The 24,259-nt window shown below is 37.7% G+C and overlaps 1 protein-coding gene across 1 annotated transcript in view; it reads right to left on the reverse strand.

Annotated features, from left to right (window-relative positions):
- Nucleotides 1-24,259, reverse strand: part of UGT8 (UDP glycosyltransferase 8) — a 94,095-nt gene that overhangs the window by 9,294 nt on the left and 60,542 nt on the right. The gene's annotated exons all lie outside the window — the stretch shown is intronic.

A 24,259-nucleotide genomic window follows, 5' to 3' on the forward strand; every position in this document is an offset into this window, starting at 1 on the left:
GTTTTTAAAAAGCCTTCAGGTAATCTTCTTAAAACAATTAGTAAGTAGAGGATACAAAGCTTTCCTTTAAATAACTGTTTTTGTTTCAGATATTTCATCTGACAACGCTAACAGAAATAAAGAGGGCAGACAGTTACTTTGATAAGACAGACAAATAACAACAACAAATCAGCAGCTAATGGCCTCAGATCTCAGTCAAAAAATTAAAATTAATGTTTAAAACATGGTCAGGGATAAATCTGCATAAGGATACAAGTGAAAGATGTAGACTGGACATATAACAAAAACATTAATGACCACCCCCACCCAGGAAGATTTTATTTTAGGAATGGGCTGACTTTGGGGCACCTGGGTGGCTCGGTCAGTTGACTTCGGCTCAGGTCATCATCTCGTGGTTTGTGATTTCGAGCCCCACATCGTGCTCTCTGCTGTCAGCACAGAGCCCACTGAGGATCCCCTGCCCCCTCTCTCTCTGCCCCTCCCCTGCTCATGTTTTCTCTCTCTCTCAAAAATAAATTAACATTAAAAATAAAAGGAGTGGGCTGTAAAATAACTGTAAAAGAATTATTAAAGCTTTCAATTTATATTCTACTCCATTTGGTCTACACTTGGTAATTTTCATCTGTGGACTCATACTGTATTATGATAAGAAAGAGAAGGAATCTGCTAATAGTTCCAAAGATCCATAGGCCTAATGAATTTTATCATTTCTCTAAATATCTCTCTAACTCATACAGAACACAGATCATATATGTGCTATCGTGAGGCATCCAGGGGTTCTGGAGATGTCCAGTGGTTGCTATTCTCCCTCGTTGTGTGGGAAAATGCTAAATTCTCAAACCTGTCCTTCAACACCCAACACATGCTGGGCCATAGCAGATCCAATGTTAAGGAGGGACAATTCTAACATTGTAGGAATCACTCATTTTGGAGGAGGACACATTAACAAAGTTTTGCCAGTATGGTTGATTTACACTGAAAATGAAAGCAGTCAGTTTTAAGGGATACTATCCTTGCTTTGTTTTGCTCTGTAGGCACAAACTTGTTTTTATGGTAAGTTATCCCTTTGAATAAGTCTTTGTCAAAGACATCGAGCATCACTTTCCCATATGAAAACTAATAGAGCCACAGCACTGAGAGGAACACATAATTCCACTACGAGGAAAACAAATGTGTTGTCCATACACAACACCTTTGCCATAATACAGGCATGACAACAGGCCAGACCCACTCTGTATTCATAATGTGCAGAGTGAGCCATCACAGTTCCATCTCTAGACCCTGCAGGTCTCTCGTTCAGGATGAATGAATTACTACAGTGTAGCCCATGCCTTTTGCATTTCACATCACTTTCTGGTATACCCTGATTTGCGGCTGGGAGTTAACTGCAAGGGAAGAAGTATCATCACAATGACATCACCGCATAGCTCAAAACAAAATATTTATATGGCACATCAGGCCCCAACATGTCTTCCTTTTCTTTGTTTTCTTTTTTTCCCCCTTTTTGTAAAAATCACTTAATGATATCTGTATTAACAGCTCTATAGTTCTCATTCTTAACAGGGAAGAGGGGACCACATTTTATGCCCAAAATGAGTTAGTGAATAGTGTCACCAGATAACTGGGATGAAGACAGAAGGGGGCACACCTTTCTAGCTCCTGATTAAAACAAGCTGTAATTATTAAAGTTTTCAATTTGTATTCTACTCCATTTACCAAGAACAGCACATGTGCTGAAAATATAACTGTGTTATATGTGGATTCAAAGTAAGAAACAAGAGCAAACTGATTTAAAATTTTCATTTTAGATTCAGTCCTAAGCCGGATGTACTTAAAACAAATATAAATGCTGCACGGTAGAATGACTTGAATACTATGTTTTATCCCTATGGTTCGTCTTCAAGCACTTTATCACCTACTACCCAATTCTCTAAAGATTAAAATTTCAGGGTCAATGCCATTTAAAAAAAAAAAAAGCTTACATTCAGATATACTAAGCCTTACAGTAATAATGTTATTTAAAATTTGTTTCCCAAGGACTTAAAAGGTCTTTGAGTTTCAATGGACTCTATGCAATAAATACTTCAGTTATTTGTTCTTTGTTCTATGTGATATAAAATAAAATCCATTAATGTATCTTCCAGATTTTTTCTAACCATACGCATTAGCCATTTACAATACATTTACAATTCAAGTATATAGCTTTCATTGATATGAAAGGGAGCAGAGAAAATTTTACTTATTCGAGTTCCCTGCAGGAAAAGCACTCAGTATTTTTGGAAGATAATACTCCACTTGGCTTAGAATTGAGGCCTCAAGGTGACTTCCAAACTGCTATTCTTGGGGACTGAAGGAAGAGGGGAAGCGAAAGGTGAGAGGTCAAGAAACAGTGAGCCTGACACTGGTCTCCTGGACATAACCAGCTCCTCCCTTGATCTCCCATCCTCAGCCTAAATTCACAGAACGTTTGCTGTGACTGATATTTTGTGGGAACCTAAAACATAAAATGTTCCCACAAAACACAATTGAGTTTTGGGTGTGGCTAATGAGGGTGATATTCAGGCTGCATGAAGAGCTGCAGGAGCCAGAGTCTGCAGAGATCCCGAATTTGCTGAGCTCATGGTGAAGACTTTGGAACTGGAACTTCATGAAAGGTATGCCTGGCTCTCCAAGGGATGAGAGTTCCCAGGTGGCATCTTGCCTCTATAGACATATACAGTATTTTCTGGAATTTAAGACCCCATCACTTATAAAGTGCAAATCGATTTTATAACAACTCTTTTAAAAAATAATAACATTTACAATAAATGTGTTCAATGTAAAAAAAAAAAAAAAACAATTTCAGAAATTTAACAGTTAAAATAAAGGTACTTTAGAATGTTCCCCTGAAGTTAAAAACTTAGAGTAAAAAAATAAAAATAAAAAAACACTTCATTTACTGTATCAACAAAAATCATACATAAGAGTAGAGTAAACCTAACAAAATGCACAAGACGTGCATGAAGAACAGTTTACTGAAGGACAAAAAAGAAAAACTGAATAGGTGGAAAGATGTGACATGCACCAAGAAGGAAACATCAATATTAGGGAAATGATATTTTTTAAGTTCACTGCATTCCCAGCCTACATTTCAAGAGGACTGCTATGAAACTAGAGCTGAGTCCAAAATTATTCTGGAAAAGAAAATGTATAAGAAAGGCCAAGAACGTTTTGAAAAAGAACAGGAAAAGAAAATTTTCCTTCTAGATATTAAAATGCACTCTAGAATTTAGAGCCATCTTGATGAAATGTCCGGTTTAAGAAGAGAGCGAGGAATGAGGGTGGCAGGCAGTGCCAGACTGCTGTGCACTCAGAGACTGAGCAGTTTCCTCAGAAAGAGGAAACTGAGCAGTTTTCCTCAGAAAAGAGTCATCTACCGCTGACTTAGACAAAATGAGTTTAGATCTCTCCACTAATATAAATTAGAGAAGAATTAAAAAGCCATTTTGAATGAAAATATATGAAGCACTTGAAAAAAACTCCCCCAAAGATAATTTTATTCTGGGCAAGGAAGGCCTTCCTGGTCCAGTCACAAATCCCAGAAGTCATAAAGAAAATACTGACAGATCTGAATACAGAACAATAAAACTTCCAGAGAGTAAAGGACACTTTAAAAAGGCATAATAGTAATAATAATATGCAGAAATAGTTTCAATATACATAATAAAAGATTGATATCCAAAACAAAATAATGAGAAAAAGAACTTCCAGGAACAACGTCAGGAAACACCCATTTCACAGAAGGAAAACAAATGGCATTCACATGGAAAGATGCCTAGCCTCACATGCTAGCCAGAGAAACACAAATTCAAATTGTTTTTACCTCTTATTCTCTCTCCTCTTTACACAGCACTCTGTTAGATGATGTCAACATATTAATTTATTTTGACTTAAAGAATTGAATACAGTATTTACCTTTAAGCATTATTATTTTATAATTTTCTGTCAACTTTTTTGTTTTGCTCTAAGGATAAAACATCTTTTCCTAAATGGCTTCTGGGCCTATTGACATATTTAGAAAAGTTTTCCCACATTAAGATTATCTTTTAATTACCCATAGTTTCTTTTAGTTTGATAGCTTCATTTCTTGAATTTTCAACCCTTCATCATCTAGACTCTCTTTTTGGAGGAAAGAATGAGGCTGGGATCCATCTTTATTTATAACCCAATGGATAGCTATTCTTGTCCTCATTTACATAAAATGCCACCTGCTCAGTGGATTTCTGAATTCTATCCTGTCCTATTGATCCTGTGCCAGTGCCAACGAGATTTATTTATTGTTATTTTATAATACATGTTCGTATCTGCAGTGTTAGATTTCTCTCGTTAATTTTCATCCTGGGGACGTTACTAGTTATTCTTGTATATAGCAGCTTTTTAAAGGATTCTTTGAACACATTACCTGCCACTTACTAGCAGTACCACTTCTTATGTATGTTGCCAGTATTTGTGCATACATGTTACAGAATAAACATACCATGTAAGTTAAAAAATCGCATTCAGTCCTCTGCCGGCACACAGGTAGCAATGCACACTGCTCCACTAGATGGCATAGCGAGAACGGAGCATGGATGTCTGGTCTCCGAAGAGTATTCCCCAGGCTTCCAACTATCATGACAGGTCAAACCCACAGTCTATCACTATGGGATTTCCTGCTCCTTGTCTAGGGGTAGAACTCTACCATTTTCCAAATGCAAATGAAATCAAAATTATCACAATAATGGCTCAAACATTAAGCAGGGAATCAGTAGTACACACAGGTGCTTCCCTCACTATATTACTATGAATATTTCCATCCCTATACAATTAAAATAATCATTTCATACTTATGATTTTGCTATAAAATTATACACACACACACACACACACACACACATATAGCTATTGAGAAGAGAACGTCACAATAAAAATAATCACTTTATCTTTTTTTCAGGGTTAAATGGTCTTAGGTCCTTTATGAGAAAAGGTGGAATAAGGAAATATGGATAATATATTTATCAAAATCAAATACTGCATGTTAATATATTTCCTTTCTTTATCTTTTATAATCCTGACCTGGACACACAAAGATTTGTTTTCTAGTACTGCCTGATTTCGTTTCCCCAGGTGCCTTGACTTGGTGGTAGGGAGAATAAGGCACCGTCCCCTGTTCCCTCCCTGGAGAGCTGTTCAGGACAAGCCAGGGTGAAGGAGCCTGGCTCTGTGGCACTGGACATGGGCTGGAACTGGAACCAAGAGAAGTCCCAGAGTTTGGCTGGGGGAGCAAGTACTCCCACAGTGTGACATTTTCAATAATTGTACATAATACTTTGACATGACGAATACCAAGAAATGAAGGATGTGAAAAAAATTAAAAGAAGGAGTAAGAAGAAAAAAATTAAAAGAAGGAGTAAGAAAAAAGAAAGATCTTGAGACATTTGGAGAAAACAATCATTTTTTTATATACTTAGCCCCCTATCCAAAAACAAACAGCAAACTTCCTATTAGTTGTGGCCAATGTAAAACACATCCCAATTCCAGATATGTAAAAGCATATTTTTTTCATGTTTTAATTTTATATCAGAGAGAGAGACACAGCGTGAGCAGGGGAGGGTCAGAGAGAGAGGGAGACACAGAATCAGAAGCAGGCTCCAGGCTCTGAGCTGTCAGCACAGAGCCTGCGCGGCACTCGAACTCAGGAAACATGAGATCCTGATCTGAGCCGAAGTCAGATGCTCAGCCAACTGAGCCACCCAGGCGCCCCTAAAAGCAGATTTTAAAAAGATAATCACTTCAGAATCAATGGAAGAATAACTAATTAAAAGCTGGCTAGTGCAGGCCCACCTCTGTCCTGTCTAGGCTTCATTCTGAGGCACAGAATCTGGAGACCCCGAGGGAGACCTTTCACTGCTCTCAGAGACCTGGGGACAGACTGTGCTGCTGTGGTTAATTAACATTACATCTGTCCTGATGGCAGCCTGTGACCCCAACCTACTCTCTTCTCTCCCCACAAAATAAGAGCCTTGAGTGGGGCCCAGCGCTGTTGAGAAAGCAGTAACACTGTATCCTTTGTCAGCCTCGTCCATTCTGAGATGAAGAATGCCTGGGCTGTGAGAGAATCCTACACAGAGATGACGACGGAAGAAGAGAGACCTTTTTTCTTGTTTCCAACACCAACATCAATAGGCCTCTTTTCCCATTTTAAAGTATCTGACATAAAGAATGTTCCGCTTTGGTCAGGTGGGCTGCAGAGAATTGCAATACTCATTTTGCAAAACTCGGTAGTTAAGATAATAATGAACAGTTTGATATAAAATGCTTAAAAAACATTGTGGGGTATCATACTTGATTGTTGGCTTCTGCTAAAATAGTTAGCCAAAACTTATTAAATGACAACAAAAAATACCACTGAAAATACAGAAGTTACCTACCATTCACAATGCCACGTCGCAACCATTGTCTTCACCGATTTGATCAGCCAGGGATTTGGTTCAAACCTCAGTTGTTCAGTTATCTGTGTGCTCTCAATCAAGTTGCCTATTCTCTCTCAAGCCCAGATTTCTCATCTTTAAAAGTGCTGATAATGTTCACAAGGACATTGCAAAGATTAAATGAGATCAAATATATAAAAGTGCTTTGTTAAATAAAAATTACCGCTATTTTCCCCCAGACAGGGTGTCTGATAAGCAGTAGACTGAATAGGGACTGAAATAATGGCCACGTTGAGAAAAGGAAAGAAAAAAGTCATTCTGCAACAAGAAATTTCCTCTCCATTATACTCTATTCACCATGTTTTCGATTCTTCAGGATAAAGCTGGTACAAACAAATGAGAAGTAACGCACACAAAAAATGTTTTACATGCAGTATCAAATCCAGCTGTCAGTTTTTCAGAATATTCAAATGATTTCCAAGATTATCCAAGAGGCTTAAGCCACAGCTAACCTAAAGCAATACAGTGAGGAGAGAAGTGTCAAGGTGATGGTTCGAATTTTTAAAAACCTCAGCAGATGATTTTTTTATTAACACACAATATTCAGGAGAATGCACAACCTATAGAAAGGCATATTCATTTCCACTGAGATTCTACAGTATCTTTTTTTCTTTCTCATAAGGCTTTAAAATTTTGCCATTACAGTTATAATGAAAAGTAGGCAAAATTTGAAACCCTGATTTGACTTTGAAGAAAGTTAAGCTTTCAAGGTTCTTAAGACCTTGAAATCAAGTAACCACTGGGTATAAAACAATGAAAATCTCACTAGAAAAAAAAAATCCGTCCAAAAAAAAAAAAAAAATGACATCGATATCTTTCTTTGTTACAAAAGGAAGTTAAAAATCCAGAGATTTAGGGAGAATGAGAGAGATTTAAGTATGCTTATTTGCAACAGAGAATGAGATTGGAGGGGAGGAATGAAGATCCAGAAAGAGGAGGCATATGTTTTCTGAGTACGCTACGCATCTGAGCATAGAGATGTGATCCTGGAACATTCTTTCCTCGACAAGCTGTTGTCAGCTACCTGTTCTAAGTTTTGTTAGGGAAAAAAAAGGTCATGGCTATCGGACAGTATCCCAATAAGTTAGCTGGGTTTCAAAGTCCATTCATTAATTCAGCAAATACTACTGAACAACTGCTATGTACCATACCTGATACTCTTTTGGTACTCGAGACATTTCAAAGAATATATGGACAGAAATTTCTGTCTTCAGAGAGTTTACATTCTTTTTTTTTTTTTTTTTTTAAATTTTAACGTTTATTTATGTTTGAGACAGAGAGAGACAGAGCATGAATGGGGGAGGGTCAGAGAGAGGGAGACACAGAATCTGAAACAGGCTCCAGGCTCTGAGCGGTCAGCACAGAGCCCGACGCGGGGCTCGAACTCATGGACTGTGAGATCATGACCTGAGCCGAAGTCGGATGCTTAACCGACCGAGCCACCCAGGCGCCCCGAGAGTTTACATTCTTAACAATATGGCCACATTTCTATCCTTACCTCTCTTCAAGTGTTGTTGCCTTCTCTGCTCTTCATTTTTCCACATACAGCCTATCTTGTGGGGCTTGAGATTTCCTCCTTACATCACAGATATTTACCTGATAAAGGTGATCCTTTGTCAGGACTTTGGTAAATATCTATGATGGCATATATATAAACACCAAATATATATTTGGTAAATATCTTTGATCTCTGTTGATCTTCTCTTTGAGACATGCTCTCTCCCAGGACACTAATCCACCTCACTTGTGAATTTACATACAAGACTTCCTTTCTTTTTGGTGCTCACTACTTATTTTAAGAAATCAAGAGGGGCGCCTGGGTGGCGCAGTCGGTTAAGCGTCCGACTTCAGCCAGGTCACGATCTTGCGGTCCGTGAGTTCGAGCCCCGCATCAGGCTCTGGGCTGATGGCTCGGAGACTGGAGCCTGTTTCCGATTCTGTGTCTCCCTCTCTCTCTCTGCCCCTCCCCCGTTCATGCTCTGTCTCTCTCTGTTCCAAAAATAAATAAACGTTGAAAAAAAAAAATTAAAAAAAAAAAAAAAGAAATCAAGAAAGCTAACAGTAATCTACATCTAAAAAAGATAAATACATTGCTTTATTTTTTTCTTTCAGGTAATTAAGTAAATAAGATTGTGTTTTCCCTAGAATTTGAGCCAACAAAGAGAATGGTGAGTATTTAAAGAAATGTCTCATTTTTGGGGCACCTGGGTGGCTCAGTCAGTTCAGGATCTGATCTTGGTTTCAGCTCAAGTCATGATCTCAGTTTGTGAGTTTGAGCCCCACGTTAGCTCTGCACTGTTAGTGCAGATTCTCTTTCTCCCCCTGCCCCCTCCCTCTGCCTCTACCCAGTTTATGCTCTCTCTCAAAATAAATAAATAAATAAAAAGTCTCATTTTTTTAAATTCAAATTTAGCTACTAACTTACGTAACTTGCTTGGAAAAAAATAAAGGTAGGTGTGCCGGCCAGTTTATCTGTCTGTCTTCTTCCCTTCCAGGAAAAACCCAAACTTTCGTTGTGACAATCACATTGTTATGCCACAGAGACACAATGAACAAGGCACAATCCATGTCTGGGATTGAGGCAGATGAGTGAGGCAGATTGAGGCTGTACTAAAGCGAAAGTCATACAAAGAGAAATTATCATGGGATGTTTAGAAGAGATGAGGAGATAGAGGACAAGATGAGGGTCTAAACCAGGATGTGCTGGTCAGAAGAGTAAGGAATGAGTATGTTTTTTTTTTTTCAACGTTTTTTATTTATTTTTGGGACAGAGAGAGACAGAGCATGAACGGGGGAGGGGCAGAGAGAGAGGGAGACACAGAATCGGAAACAGGCTCCAGGCTCCGAGCCATCAGCCCAGAGCCTGACGCGGGGCTCGAACTCACGGACCGCGAGATCATGACCTGGCTGAAGTCGGATGCTTAACCGAATGCGCCACCCAGGCGCCCCGGAATGAGTATGTTTTAAGTGTTTATTAGAACCAAAGACTTAGTGAGAACTTGAGAAGAGGGGGTGGTTAGCATGATAGTCAGACTTCTGGCTTGGAATAATTATAGAATTAACCAAGAAGTAGATCTGAGGGGGGTAAGAAGAGTTTATAGCTAAACATAATGAATTTGAGATTTCCACTTCTGTTCTAAGTGGAACTATCTAGAAAGGAGTGGGAAATATGAAACTTGGGAGGGAAAAGTGAGCGACAGATATAGCTTTGTGCCTCAACTACATCAAGAGGAAACACATGAGTGTTTTGGACAACAGAAAATGAGTGGTCTCTTTATTATCTTTCTTCCAAAGAGAATATGACAAAGGAATTACCTTAATTGTTAAGGAGGAGTGAGAAAAAGGAGACTCGGGGTCTAGAATAATTAGCAGGATAAATTAGTTATATTTCTGTTCCAGCACCATTGAAAACATGATCCACTAGTTCAGTTAGTTGGAATGTAAGAATTGATGGTACATGCATACAGCTCTGGTCCAGAAGATCTATTGCATCCCCTATTCAATCTGGTTCCTTTAGAGAGGATCCCAAACAAAATCAAAGTATCAAAATGACCACTGCCCTAATTCCAGAACTAGTCCAACTTAATCTGCATGGAAGTCCCATGCTAGGATTCTCCAGACCACCTTCAAGCTAAGCAGAAGTGGCTGAGCATAGCCCTGAAAATTCAGCACTGTTCAGACAGAAACGAACTTCCTGACAAGCAAAATCAGCACCTAGCCCAAAAGAAGAGAATAAAAGACAAAAAAGGAAGTTTGGGGAAGGGAAGTCATATCAATTTTGGTATTTCTTAGAATTCAACAATTCCTGTATAAAATATCTCCTGTAACTTCCTGTTCAATCACATATTATAGTTTAGAACTATAAAGTATGCCATTGCTATTGGCATTAACTAAGATGCCTTAGATTAAAATTCAATGCAATAGAAAAATTAAATAGCATATAGCAAAAAGAAACTGGAAAAAATTACCTAGAAGCCGAGTATTCATTATTTACTTGTGTAAGAGAAGAATGTAGTCTTCTTACTCCTTTTACCATCTCATTTTATTATAAATCCTCAGTATTCACTCTCCAAAATATTAACAAATGTGTAACGCCTCACTGAGAAACACAAATAAAGCTATGAATTTTCACTTTTAAATTTAAACTTCCCTCCATCAATTTCAGCATCTGTTTGACACATTTAACTATAGATTTTTTTTACTGTTTATTTTGGAGAGAGAGAGAGACACAGTGTGAGCAGGGGAGGGGCCGAGAGAGAGGGAGACACAGAATCTGAAGCGGGCTCCAGGCCCTGAGCTGTCAGCACAGAGCCTGACACAGGGCTAGAACTCAGGAACGGTGAGATCATGAACTGAGCCAAAATCGGACACTTAACTGACTGAGCCACCCAGGCGCCCCAACTGTAGATGTTTTTTTAAGTAGATACAAGGAACTGGTAGATAGTCTCTTTGGTAAAAGTACTCAAGATAGCTATAAATTATTAATCATATGTGAAAATTTTAGCAAAAGACATGGAAACTGTGTGCAATAAAGCAATGACTGCAGTCCCACATGTGTTTTCAGAACCTTGCTACTTCCCACCAATGAGGTTGTTTGTATCCACACCCCTTGAATCTGGGCAGGCTTGTGTCTTCTTTGATCAATATAGTAGAAGTAATGCTATGTGACATTAAAAGCTAGGTCATCAGAAAGGATAGAGATGCCACTTGTTTCTCTCTTGGAACATGCACCCTTCATGCCCAATCACCATGTTATGAGCTCTGAGCAAATCCATGCCACATGGAGAAGCCACAAATAATAGTTCTAGCTAACCTGGGGCGCTTGGGAGGCTCAGTTGATTGTCTGATTCTTGATTTTGGCTCAGGTCATGATCTCATGGTCATGAGATGGAACCCTGTGTCGGGCTCTGTGCTGAGCAAGGGGCCTGCTTGAGATTCTCTCTCCCTCTCTCTCTCTCTCCTCCTCTGCCCCTCCCTCACTTGCACAAGTGCACATATGCTCTCTCTCTCTCTCTCAAACACACACACACACACACACACACACACACACACACACACACAGAGTTCTAGCTAACAACAACTAACGTCTCAGCTGATAGTTTATATCAACAGTCAAACATCTGACTGAATGAGCCTGAAGATGATTCTTTTACTTCTCAAGTCTTCAGCTGAGGCCTCAGACCATGTGAGAAGCAGAGGCAAGTCATTCCTGCTGGATGCTACCTCAATCCCTCAGCTACAGCTGCAGATTCTATAGACATAAGAAATTATTTACATGCCACTGAGATTGTTTTTACAGCTCCGGTAACTGAAACATCCCAATGGACCTTTATTTGGTACCTTTCTTAAGAGTCACAGACAGATTTTAAAAACAAGGCTAAGAGACCCACATGAAGTCCTAGATTTTTTTGTTTTGTTTTGTTTTCAGAAAAGACTGAGAAAATAGGAAGTAACTACAGGCACTGAATACTCACTTTGTGACTTTAAACTATTCTAAATTGCTTCTTCTAAGAAAATAAGGTAATGAATAAACTTGAGGCCTAAAGAATCTAATTCTTAGCAATGGACCTTTGGTCCTCCTCAATATTTCAATAGAGAAAATGCAATATTTACCTGGTATTTTTCCAAAATAATTCTTATAGCCCTGTTCCCTTCTGAAGTATACTGATACTACCAAGGACTGAGTACACTTTCCTTAATTAATCTGCAGACATATTCATTTCTTCAATAATTCAATAACAGTTAAACTTTTATTGGTCAATATCTATGTGCCAGGCACTAGGTGCCAAGAATACAAAAGAGTAAGATAACGGTTCATAGTCCAGTTCACGCTTCACTACTGGCAGCACATTAATACTACCTTTGTCCTATTTCTTCCCTCTGTGCTGGGGAAATGGAGACCTGGAAATAAATAATATAATTTCAAAAAACACATTTACATTAATGTAAATTATAGTTCAGTTTTCTCTTGATTTCAGAGTTGAATTCCCAGTGCCATAGTATGGCAACTAGCAATTAAAAGTTGTCTGCAAATGGTTCCAAAATCAGTTAGAAACACATTAATAGTTCAATTAAATACAATGTCAAAAATTCTTTGGCAGCTGAAGAATCCCTTCATAAAGTAAAGAAAATCTCTTTTCTGATATTGTAATACTGGTATTTGGTGTTTCTAGATTATAAACCTATAAAGAGAAGACTAATAAATGCAGAAATTGGTTAAGACCAGTCAATTACAGGGTAAATCCCTCAATTAGATTCTTCCAGGTCAATAATAGCATAAGAGTGCACCTGAGTCAGTTTCTCCCAAATGTCTAAAGAAATGTGTATGAAGTTAGACAAAGTCAAATATGCAATAAGATCAGATCCTATGACCTCACAGATATTTCCATTAACTCTAGTGTCTTTCCATGCTGAGCATGAATACTGTACACGGACAGGAAGAAGGCAGGAGACGTGTTTGGTTTACTTCTGCTGCTTCTTGGGGTGAGTGACAATATAGACTAAAAAACTAGGAACTGGTCTACCCTTTCCCCTCAACCTCACTCTCCCTTTATATAATCTCTTTCCACAACCATTCAGGAAGTACAATGCCTCCTATGCAACAAAGCCAATGACCCAGAAGGGTCTGGGCAATGGTGCATTGATCCTGGCATGAGGAGCTGTGTCATCTCAGGGAAAGCATTTCTACCTGGGGCAGAAACATGCGGAGCCATGGTAACAGTGCTGCCAGATGGTGTAATCTTTCATGTACTAACCTATATAAAGACAATTTACAAAACAAATCTCACCCACAGCTTGGACAGAGAACAGGAAGACAGAAAAAGGTAAAAATCCTAGCTGGTCCCAGTAAAGGCTACATAAATGAAGGATAAACATCATAAAGCTGTTTGGGGTTGTCCTGTCCCTCAGTCCCCCTCCTGGTACTGTTCTTACAGGAGCACTCCATCAAACTATTCACTCTCAAGTCAACCCTGTGGAATTAAAATTTGGATTTATTTGCTCTTTCTAATTCGCCAATACCATGACTTTCTTCCATTAATACAATTAACCACTATGCTCCTAAAGAAGTCTGTAATAGAAGTCTATCTTTGAATAAGCCACCTAAAATTTACTTTCTCACTAATTTCTTTTTATTCTAATTCCTAGTGTCTCTCAAAAAAGTTTATTGCCCAATCCAAATCAGTATATTAAAAATGACTTATTCAAGTACTCTCCACTCAATGCTCAACTTCTTAAAAATTTTTTTAATGTTTATTTTTTATTTTTGCTCAGTGTATGAGCAGGGAGGGGCAGAGAGAGAGACACACACAGAATCCGAAGCAGGTTCCAGGCTCTGAGCTGTCACCATAGAGCCTGATACGGAGCTCGAACTCACCAACCGACCTAAGCAGAAGTTGGATGCTTAACCGACTGAGCCACCCAGGCGCCCCAGTGCTCAAGTTCTTAATTCCATTTATTTAACTTCATCCATAAAAAAACCTTATGATTTTCATTAATAATCCAAGGCCAATCTGTTTCTCACTTTCTACACTGAACCACACTATATCATTATACATTCTCATAGCCTGTCCCATCCCTGCCCACACTGGTGACTTTGTTCACTCTGGCTTCCTTTGCATCATGGTACTTCCATTTATCCAAATCAAATAACACCTTCAAGGTCAATTCAAATGCCACCTTCTACACCAGTCTTTGATCTTGCCAATTTTAAGGAATTATTACTTATTTCTCTTTTGATAGTACTTTATATCTCTTTTATGGTAGTGTTCATATTTGAACTTAATATAAAATGATTTGTATACATATGTTATCTTCTTTAGCAGACTACAAATTCCTTGAATATTAAAGCACCCAAAACATTGTATTGCCCATAATTCACATACACTCAAACATTCACTGAATATGTGTCTATCTAATAACTTACATTAAATTTTCATTATTGTTTTGCTAAAACACATGCAAACATCCATCAACTTATAAATGGATTTATTCCAAAGGTTCATTTGTAAATCTTTTTCTGAAATCTATGTGCATTTTCACAAAATGTTATTGTTATACACAGTATTTGGGATAATTGAAGTTGCACTTTGGGACTTCAGTATATTTGGATCAATTATTAATTAAGAGACATTTGGAAGAGGCCTTAAGAACCTAGCTGTGATGCATAATAACACTGTTCCAATGGGAATTTTGAGACAACAAATTCACAGTCTCTATTCCCATTTCTGGGCAGTGACTGACAGACTTTCTGCACCTGTTTGAAAAAATCACCTCTCTGTATAGGTTTAACAGTAAATACCCTGAAGAGTTTATGAAACTGTGTTTCATAACACAGTTGGTAGCAGAGGGGGCATGAAGGAAACCCTTATCAAAGCATGTAAGAATGAGAACAAAAATGATGCATATATGGAAAACCAACCAGTATTTGTTTTAAATCTTAAAACTGTCTTAAATTTCACACAAAATTAAAATATGTGAGAATTTTATATTGTAAAAAGAAACATGGCTGAAGAAAAAGGTTTAAGTATTACTTCTAAGAAGAGGATTCTTCAGCTATTCCCAACTGAGGAGAAAAGGAAAGAATCAAGGCTTGCCAAATCTTTTAAGTCAAACTGTTGACATATATTCCTTTTTTCTTTGACATGTTTTCTGGATATGTGTGATTTATTTTACTCTAGGACTCCAAAGGGAAGTTTGCATGACAATCATCCACTAGTATGAAAAACTAGAAAACTAGATACATAACACTCCCCACCCTCAACCCCCTTAACAGTTATAAGGAAAATGTTTGCAGCAAGTATCTCAAATATCTCATTTAGCTCAGAAGATCTGAGTCTAACACAGGGCAGAGTGTGAACAAAAGTACAGAAGAAACACTGAGTAAAGCAGAGATCAGATATTTCAGGATCAATAAAGTAAGGAAGAGATGAGTTTCAGGTAGAAAAGTTTATATTAGAGGCAGGAAATGGAAGAGTAAAGAAGGACTTTTTGGGCAAAGAGAAGGGCATGTTCAATGGAAAAAAAGCAATAAGAAAGATGTTGCAGAACAGAATGAGAGCTCACACATTTACAGAAGAAAAAAATCTTTTCTACGGAAAAGTAAGAAATGAACATGGTCAATTAAAGAGTAGATGGCAGAGAGCTCAAAGACTACAAAAAAGGAGTAAAAATCTCCTGAGTGTATGAGATCGTCCTGGATCCCTCTTACCCGGCAGTTGATTCTGACAAACTGAATAATACTTAAAATAGATTAAAAACCAACAAGCAACCATCAAGAAATAAATTCTTTTAATGGAACTAGCAATCATAGTCACAATATTGGACTAAGTATTTAATAAAAATGTCATAGTCACAATATTGGACTAAGTATTTCATAAAAATGTAAGAACGTATGTAGATCATTTTAAGGTAAAAATAGACAAATTAATTTTAATATATTTGTATGGAGTAGTAGTACACACCCTGCTTCGAAGCATATGAACCTTTAAAATATAGTTCAGGGGTGCCTGGGTGGCTCAGTCGGTTAAGCGTCCGACTTCGGCTCAGGTCATGATCTCACGGTCTGTGAGTTCAAACCCTGCGTCAGGCTCTGTGCTGACAGCTCAGAGCCTGGAGCCTCTTTCGGATTCTGTGTCTCCCTCTCTCTCTGACCCTCCCCCATTCATGCTCTGTCTCTCTCTGTCTCAAAAATAAATAAAGTTAAAAAAAAATTTTTTTTTAAATAGTTCATACACAAGAGGCATGTGAATGTGGGAAAATTATCCAACAAGTACTATTTGTAATACTGTGATATACTTCAGGAAGAGAATACACAGGTAAGGTTGTAAGAAAAAGGGTTCCAGGGCTGGCCAATTGCCAGTCATTTTGAAATAACACAACCCTAAAGGCAACCGTGTGACTACCAGGCTGGAATCACTGCAAAGAATTTAACACCTGGGAAGAGGGGACTCAGTGATCCTGACACCAGGTCCTCAGGGCAAATGCAGAATCTCCTCCGGAGCTCAATTAGGAAAAAATCTCTGCATACCAATCCAATGTAGTTAAAAAACAAAACAAAACAAACAGACAAATGAAACAAAGAAAACCCACTGGTCCAAAACACTGCTTTTAATTAACAGTTCACATACCATTTCGGTCAGTGTTTACTGAATTTAAACGATCACGTGCAAATCTGTGTATCTCAGTGGGAAAACACGCAAGTGTGCCAGGAATGACACCATAAAGCCATAAAATATATCATCCTGGAATGTTAACTTTAACCCATTTCAATTTGTGAATAACGTTTATATTATTTTTTATAATAAAACAAACGAAGGTATATCATTGTAGGAGCAACTTGTTCCTTACCTAGCAATACCCGGTTCCTCCACTTCCTGAAGAACAATCCCCAACTTTTAGCCGGGCACACTGCAGCTCCAGTAAAGACAACATGTGCTGGCCTTAGGGGAAGCTGAGCACGAACATGTGACTAGCCAATGCTCTGGACAATGAGTGAGCAGAAGTGGACTTGCCAGTGGCTGAAATGCAGCAGTCGTCTTGACCGTGAGGATGAGAGTTGCATTCCAGGACAGTGGAACAGAGGGCTGGATCCCTGCTGACTTGTCCCGACTGCCCATCTTAGTACTTCCTTTATGTGATGCAAAAATACACTGCCTACACTGCCATTGTGTATAGCTTCTTATTTGTTTTATGTGATTCACATTAAAACGTAATCCTAAGTGATGAAATCATGAAGAATGCAAAACAGGAGGCTTCCAATAAATGTCCATTACTCACGGTTGACTGTGCACTGCTATCCCAGTATCACACAGGTGAGCACATTCATTATTTTGTGGCATGCAGGTACAACAATGCTAATTATTAATATAATACTAATTTCCGGGTCACTTGGGTTGCTCTGAAACTAGAATACTCTACCCGTACTATATGATCAATCCCGGTAACCAGGAGTTGCACCTGAAAATCAAACATTATCCCGGTGTCATCAAGTTTGAAGAAGAGCTAAAGTTCATGTTGTCCTACTACTTTAGTCTACAGCTGAAGAAACTAAAGCCAGCCATTTATGGACAGGAGATAATGCAAAAACTACGTGAAGTGCCTCAGAAGGATAATGTTACATAAATTGAGGGTATTAATCCAAGTAGTTCACAAAATGCTTTTTTTATTTACTTCCTCAGTGAAAAGATACGATGTGGTATTATATTCTCAAAGACTACATTTTCCTTTCCTCTTTGCTGTGCTTTGGAGGGAAAAGAAAAACAATGACATGCATAAAGAAACATTAGCCAATTTTGCAACTGTTAAATATTTTGTGTTTCCTATTTTCTCATTTAGTTATTTTATTTCCTTTAATTTTTTTTCTTTCTTAAGTGCATAGGTATTAATCCACCTGAATCAGTGCTAATGGAGTTTTAAACAATGTGCCAACTGCTCCTCCCTCATAAATATATTCTCATTTAATTATGATTTGTGATAAAATTGAATGAAAAGTACATATATCTCAAATCTCATTCTTGTATCATAGGGCCAGATTTAAAAAAATGGCTTTCCCCCAACTCTCTACGGACAGCCTAAATAGCAGCCCTTAAATACCCTGGATTTGACTTAAAACAAACAAACAAACAAACAAAACGAATAAAAAATAGGCTGTGTCTGAGGTTACATATAAATGATATTATGTGGCATGTTCATGACACAATCCTCCTTCCCTACCATAGGCAAGAAGTGCATACTCTTCATTCCTCATGTATTTTGAGTATTAATAAAGCACATAAATGGTATCACTTACTGACCAACTCAGACTACACTCAAAATGCTGGAACGGCATTCTGCCTTATACAATGAAGATGAGTCAAAACAAGGAATCTTTCCTTATATACATCCAGGTACTGACTAGGCAAAGTTGTTGTTGTTGTTTTTTTTAATGTTTATTTATTTTGAGAGAGAGAGACAAGAGAGACAGAGAGAGCAGGGGAGGGGCAGAGAGAGAGAGTAGAGACAGAATCCCAAGCAGGCTCCGTGCAGAGCCCCCAGAGGCTCAAACTCACAAACTACAAGATCATGACCAGAGCTGAAATCAAGAGTCAACCAACTGAGCCACTCAGGCACCGGAGGCAAAGGTCTTTAGAAGAAAGGCCAAATTCATTAAATTTTAGTTTCTTCAGGGCAGAAACCAACCCCCTCAATTAGTAAATAAAAGACACTGAATTGACATACCTTAACTGTAAGCAAGAACACTACATTATGCATAAGCTGGAACCTCTGCCTGTGTTCACAACAGGTCTTCCACAGTTCTGTTAATTAACAAGCAGGAGTTTATATAAAATGAAATCCTGCCTGTAAAGCACTCAACACCATGCCTCTCCATGATAAGTCCGCACCAAATGACAGCCACTGATACAATTTTCAAGGACCCTTGAACCCTTATTCCTATTCAAGAAAATCTACAATGACATTCCTAACAATGTTTGACCAATTCTAGACTGGTTCATTTATTTGCTCAATAAATTTTCTCCTCTGTGAATACAGCTTTAATCCTTCTCACAAAGTTTCCTTATTTTCAGTCTTGAAGATGATGAGGATGCCTGTTGTCTCTGGTGTAGTATGTACTGGGTATTTTACACATGTTTAATTATAATAGAAACTGAACATGACTTTAATGAGCTAATAATCCAGGTCAGGAATATTAACACATAAAGACCTAAATGAGGGGCACCTGGGTGGCTCAGTCAGTAATATCAGACTCTTGATTTCAGCTCAGATCATGATCTCAGGGTCATGGGATCCAGCCCCATGTCAGGCTCTCTCTTCTTTCTCTCTGCCCCTTCCCTCTCACTCTCTCTGTTTCAATAAATAAATAAATAACTAGACCTAAATGAATTGCTAGCAATGTGATGAGTCCCAGAAAAGCAGTACATCAGAATGATAACATAAGAGGCAAACACACCACTGTTAGCTATAGAAGGACCACGCTCAGAAGTATACTCACCACGACCTATTAATCACCCAGTACAATGTCCTGCAGATACTCAGCACTCAATAAGCTTTAACTGAAGAAAACAAAGAGGTAGATCAAGGATTTTAATAAAGTAGGATAAGACATTTTAGGCAGGTAAAGACTTAAAAATGTATAGACCACAAATTATAAGTTGCATGCACTTATTAATTCGGTGCATATGTATAGAAGACCTACAATATTACACCTCCAGGGATACAACGGAGATGAAATAAGGAGTCTCCCTCAAGAGGCTCATAGGGGAAGACAGGCAAATAATAACAATGCAACATAATGTGCCGAAATCGATTACGGAATTCAAAAAGAGGGTCTGGGAAGCCTCTCAGATGAAGCGATGTTAACAATAGAGAGCAGACAGGCGCCTGAGTGGCTCATCTGGTTAAGCTTCTGACTTCAGCTCAGGTCATGGTCTCATGGTTTGCGCTGTGCTCCTGAGGTGAAAGCCCTACGTTGGGTTCTGCGTTGACAGCACAGAGCCTGCTTGCGATTCTCTGTCTCCCTCTCTCTCTCTGCCCCACCCCCGCACCCTTCCTCCCTCTCTCTCTCTCTCCCTTAAAATAAATAAACTTAAAAAATTATTTAAAAAAATGGGTAGCAGATGCAGTGTGAGTAAACTGTAAGAAATAATATTAGATACAAGCAAGTAGGTAGGCCTGACTACAAGTTTCAGGTTTTTGAACTTGATCATTTATGTAAGGGAATCAGAGAATTTGTCATAAGAGAAACAATTTCACGGTGCCATAATACTTGAAAATTAATCCATCATTGCTTTTAGGGTAGATTAGAGTCAGGAAAAGGGCACTATGACTGAAGGGTGAAGCCTGGGAAACAAGTCAACAGGCTCCGTCAATGTTCACACGTGACATCATTATGAATTGCAAAAAGTGGTAGTGGAAATAAAATGGAACAGAAAGGGATAAATATCATCTCCAAAGAAGAACCATCAGTATTTGCTGAAGCCAGAAAGACAGATACATTCAAACAGTTTAAGAAATATGTATTTAATTTTTAATGTGCCATGGCTTCCAAGAGTTTTCAATACAACATTAAAAAAGAATGTCTAAGTTTGCCAAACAGATTCCCTTTCTATAGCTCTGCTATATATTATGCAGAGTTAGTTTCCATCTGAGAAACTAACATAAAAAAAGCTAACATAAAAACCAACATGCATCCAACAGAGATTCACAGACTACCTACTACATACATGCCAAATAATGAGCTCAGTACCACCAGAAGGAAATTAAGCTTGAGTGATTTATTTTGTTTGTGAAATAGCACCTTACTCTAAAATAATGCCCTGAAGAAGCTATTTAAAGGCCGAGTATTAGTAACTCACTCAGGAAAATATGGTAACATCTTTTCTAAACCCCACAAGCTCCTTTTTATCAGCACCAAGTGGAATACCACAAACTACTACTCCCTGATATCATACGACTTAGCACGATTTTTTTTCCCCAAGGATTTTTCTGACTAATTGCCCCAAATATAATTCAAGTGGCTTACTTAGGTGCTTTATCATTCACCAATACCCTGTAACTATTAAAATTTAAACTTAGGTTGACTGTATTTCTTTCTGTCCTCCTGAACACAAGTGCTCGATCACCTAAGAACTGCATTTGATGTCACTGCCATTACCTTGCATCCAGACATTGTTTTTACAACTTAATATATATAAAACTATCAGAGAAAGTGTGACCATCCATCTTAAGTCCTGGGCCCTTCAACCAAAATTAAACAAACTAAAATACTAACTATTAAAATAATAAGAACCTAAAAGGTTTTTTTGCTTTTCTTTCAAAACTCCCAATGGTGATTTTCCATTTTAGAAAAAAAGAATCCTTTAAAGGAGCAGCTATTTCTAATTTTGTTTTGATTGAAGTATGATACTTATCAGAGATCACATATCTCAGAGACCTACAGATAATATTTCCCAAAAGAAAAGCACCATATTTGGCATTAAAAAAATTACCTGAAATGCAAGAGGAGAGTGTGTTTAATCAGGTAATTCCACACCCCTACTTATTTTTCTATGACTTATCTATGGGCCTTTAAAACCACATGTTTTTTGAAATAAATACATTTTTCTCATAAACTAACCAAATGTCAAACAGCAAACTTAAATCCCATTGCTTACAAACTAAAATAGCTATGAAAGAGAAAGGTGACGTAAATGAAGTTTTATTTACTGAATTGTTGAGTGCTAGTTTATTCAGCTGTCTAGGCTGGGTGATTTATTATACAGCTGCTCATTCAAGTGAAAATATAGGAATAGAATTCAGGAAGCGAAACAGTCAGAGCCTAACGAGTTGGTAAAAAGAACAGCTAAAGAATCTCCTACTTCAAAGAACATATCAATGAAATTCTAACTAAAAAAAAATTGTAACATCATGTTCTCTTGATAAAGCTAATAACTACTGATTACTGAGCATCTAGAATATGGTCATGGCATTAAATAATGTGCTTTAATCACCCTACCATCCTATTTAGAAGGCAAAACATCACCATAAGACAGTTTTCCCATACATAGATGAGAAAACTGCAGGCTCAGAGTCCTAATATTTCAAAGACAGAAATGACAAACAAACAAACAAAATGCAATAACAAAAGAAAAACAAAAAAACTTCACCAAGGTTAATGTAAGTTGAAAAACCTCCATCATCTTCCTGCCAGTCATTGCTGCATCAGACATTACAATTGTATTAAATATGTGAAGCCCATGTTAACAACTTCAAGAGGAGACTATTACCCAGAATATAGATAGCACTAACTCCCATATCTACTATCTTACAAACCATAATGAGCCCACTTCCTCCTCTTATTGATGTTTATTTATTTTTCCTTAATAAGAATTTCTATATACTTAAAAACTATAGGGGCGGGGCACCTGGGTGGCTCAGTCAGTTAAGTGTCCGACTTAGGCTCAGGTCATGATCTCGCTGATTGTGAGTTTGAGCCCCGCAAAGGGCTCTGTGCTGACATCTTGGGGCCTGGAAACTGCTTTGGATTCTGTGTCTCCCTCTCTCTCTGCCCCTCCCCCACTGGCTTTCTGTCTCTCTCAAAAATAAGTAAACATTAAAAATTTTTTTAAACTGAAGTTTCCTTTTGTTATAACATTTCAAATTCACTTTTTAAATTATCAGTTATGTTGTAATATCTTTCAGTACACAGGTAAACGAAAAAAATATAATGATTATAAATTTTTGTTTTTCTGTCAAATTGTAAGTGAAGATGAGATGACTAATTCAGGCAATGGAGAAATTTAGAATCTATAATTCCTTCAAGTTTAACTGCATCTGTTTTAGGTTCTAAATATCTAATAAAGTCCCAGGCATGCAGTGCTGGTTTAGCATGCAAAAATACATTATTATAATCTATTACATTAATAAGCTAAAATAGAAAAATCACACGATCATATCACAGATGCAGAGAAAATACTTGACAAAATCTAACACACATTCATGATAAAAACTCTTAGTAAACTAGGACTCGAGAGGTATAACCTCAACTTGATAAACAATTTTTACAAAAAACCTACAACTAAAATCATACATAATGGTGAGAAACTAGAAGGTTTCCGACTTAAATCAGGTACAAGTCAAGGATGTCCCTCTCACTACTCTTTTTCAGTACTGCACTGCAAGTCCTAGTTAATGCAACAAGGTAAGAAAAGGAAATTAAAATATATAGATTTGGAAGGAAGAAACTGTCTTTATTCATAGATGACGTAATCATCTCTGCTGAAAATCCAAAATAATCAACAAACTAACTCCTAGAACTAAGTGATATCAAGGTTTCAAGACACAAGGTTAATATACAAAGTCAATCACTTTCCTATACACTAGCAATGAACAAGTGGAATTTGAAATTAAAAAGAGAGTACTAGGAGCACCTGAGTGGCTCGGTCAGTTAAACATCCAACTCTAGATTTCAGGTCTGGTCATGATCTCACAGTCGTGAGATCGAGCCCAGAATCAGGCTGCATGCTTTGTGTGAAACCAGCTTAAGATTCTCTCTGTCCCTCTCCCTCTTCCCCCCACCACCCACCCACATGCAGACACGCTCTCAAAAAAAAAAAAAAAAGTGTAATTATAGTACCATTTAAATTTGTATCTCCAAAAATGAAATGCTTTAGGTATAAATCTAACAAAATATGTATAGGATCTATATGAGAACAACTACACAGCTCTGGATGAATGAAATCAAAGAAATACTAAATAAATAAAGAGATATTCCATGTTCATGGGCAAAAAGAACCAAGATTGCCAAGATATCAGTTTTTCTCCAACTTTATCAAATTCCCAGAAAGTTATTTTGTGGATATCAACAAATGATTTTAAAATTTATATGAAGAGTCAAAAGACCCAGAATAGTCAGCATAATCTTGAAGGAGGGGAACAAAGCTGGAAGATCCTATCTGACTTCAAAACTTACTGTAAAGCTGTAGTAATCAACTCAGTGTGGTACTGACAAAAGAACAAATAGGTCAATAGACCAGAAAAGAGAGCCCAGAAGTAGATCTCCATATAGTCAATTTGTTGAAGAACAAAGGAGCAAAGGCAGTACAATGGAGCAAAGATGGCCTTTTCAACAAATGGTGCTGGACCAGTTGGACATCTACAGGCAAAAAAATGAATCTAGATAGAGAATTAGACCCTTCACAAAAATGAACTCAAAATGGATCACAGATCTAAATGTAAAACACAAACCCAGTAAGCTCCTAGAAGATAACAGAGGG

This window comes from Lynx canadensis, chromosome B1 (genome assembly GCF_007474595.2).
Source record: "Lynx canadensis isolate LIC74 chromosome B1, mLynCan4.pri.v2, whole genome shotgun sequence".
NCBI lineage: Eukaryota > Metazoa > Chordata > Mammalia > Carnivora > Felidae > Lynx > Lynx canadensis.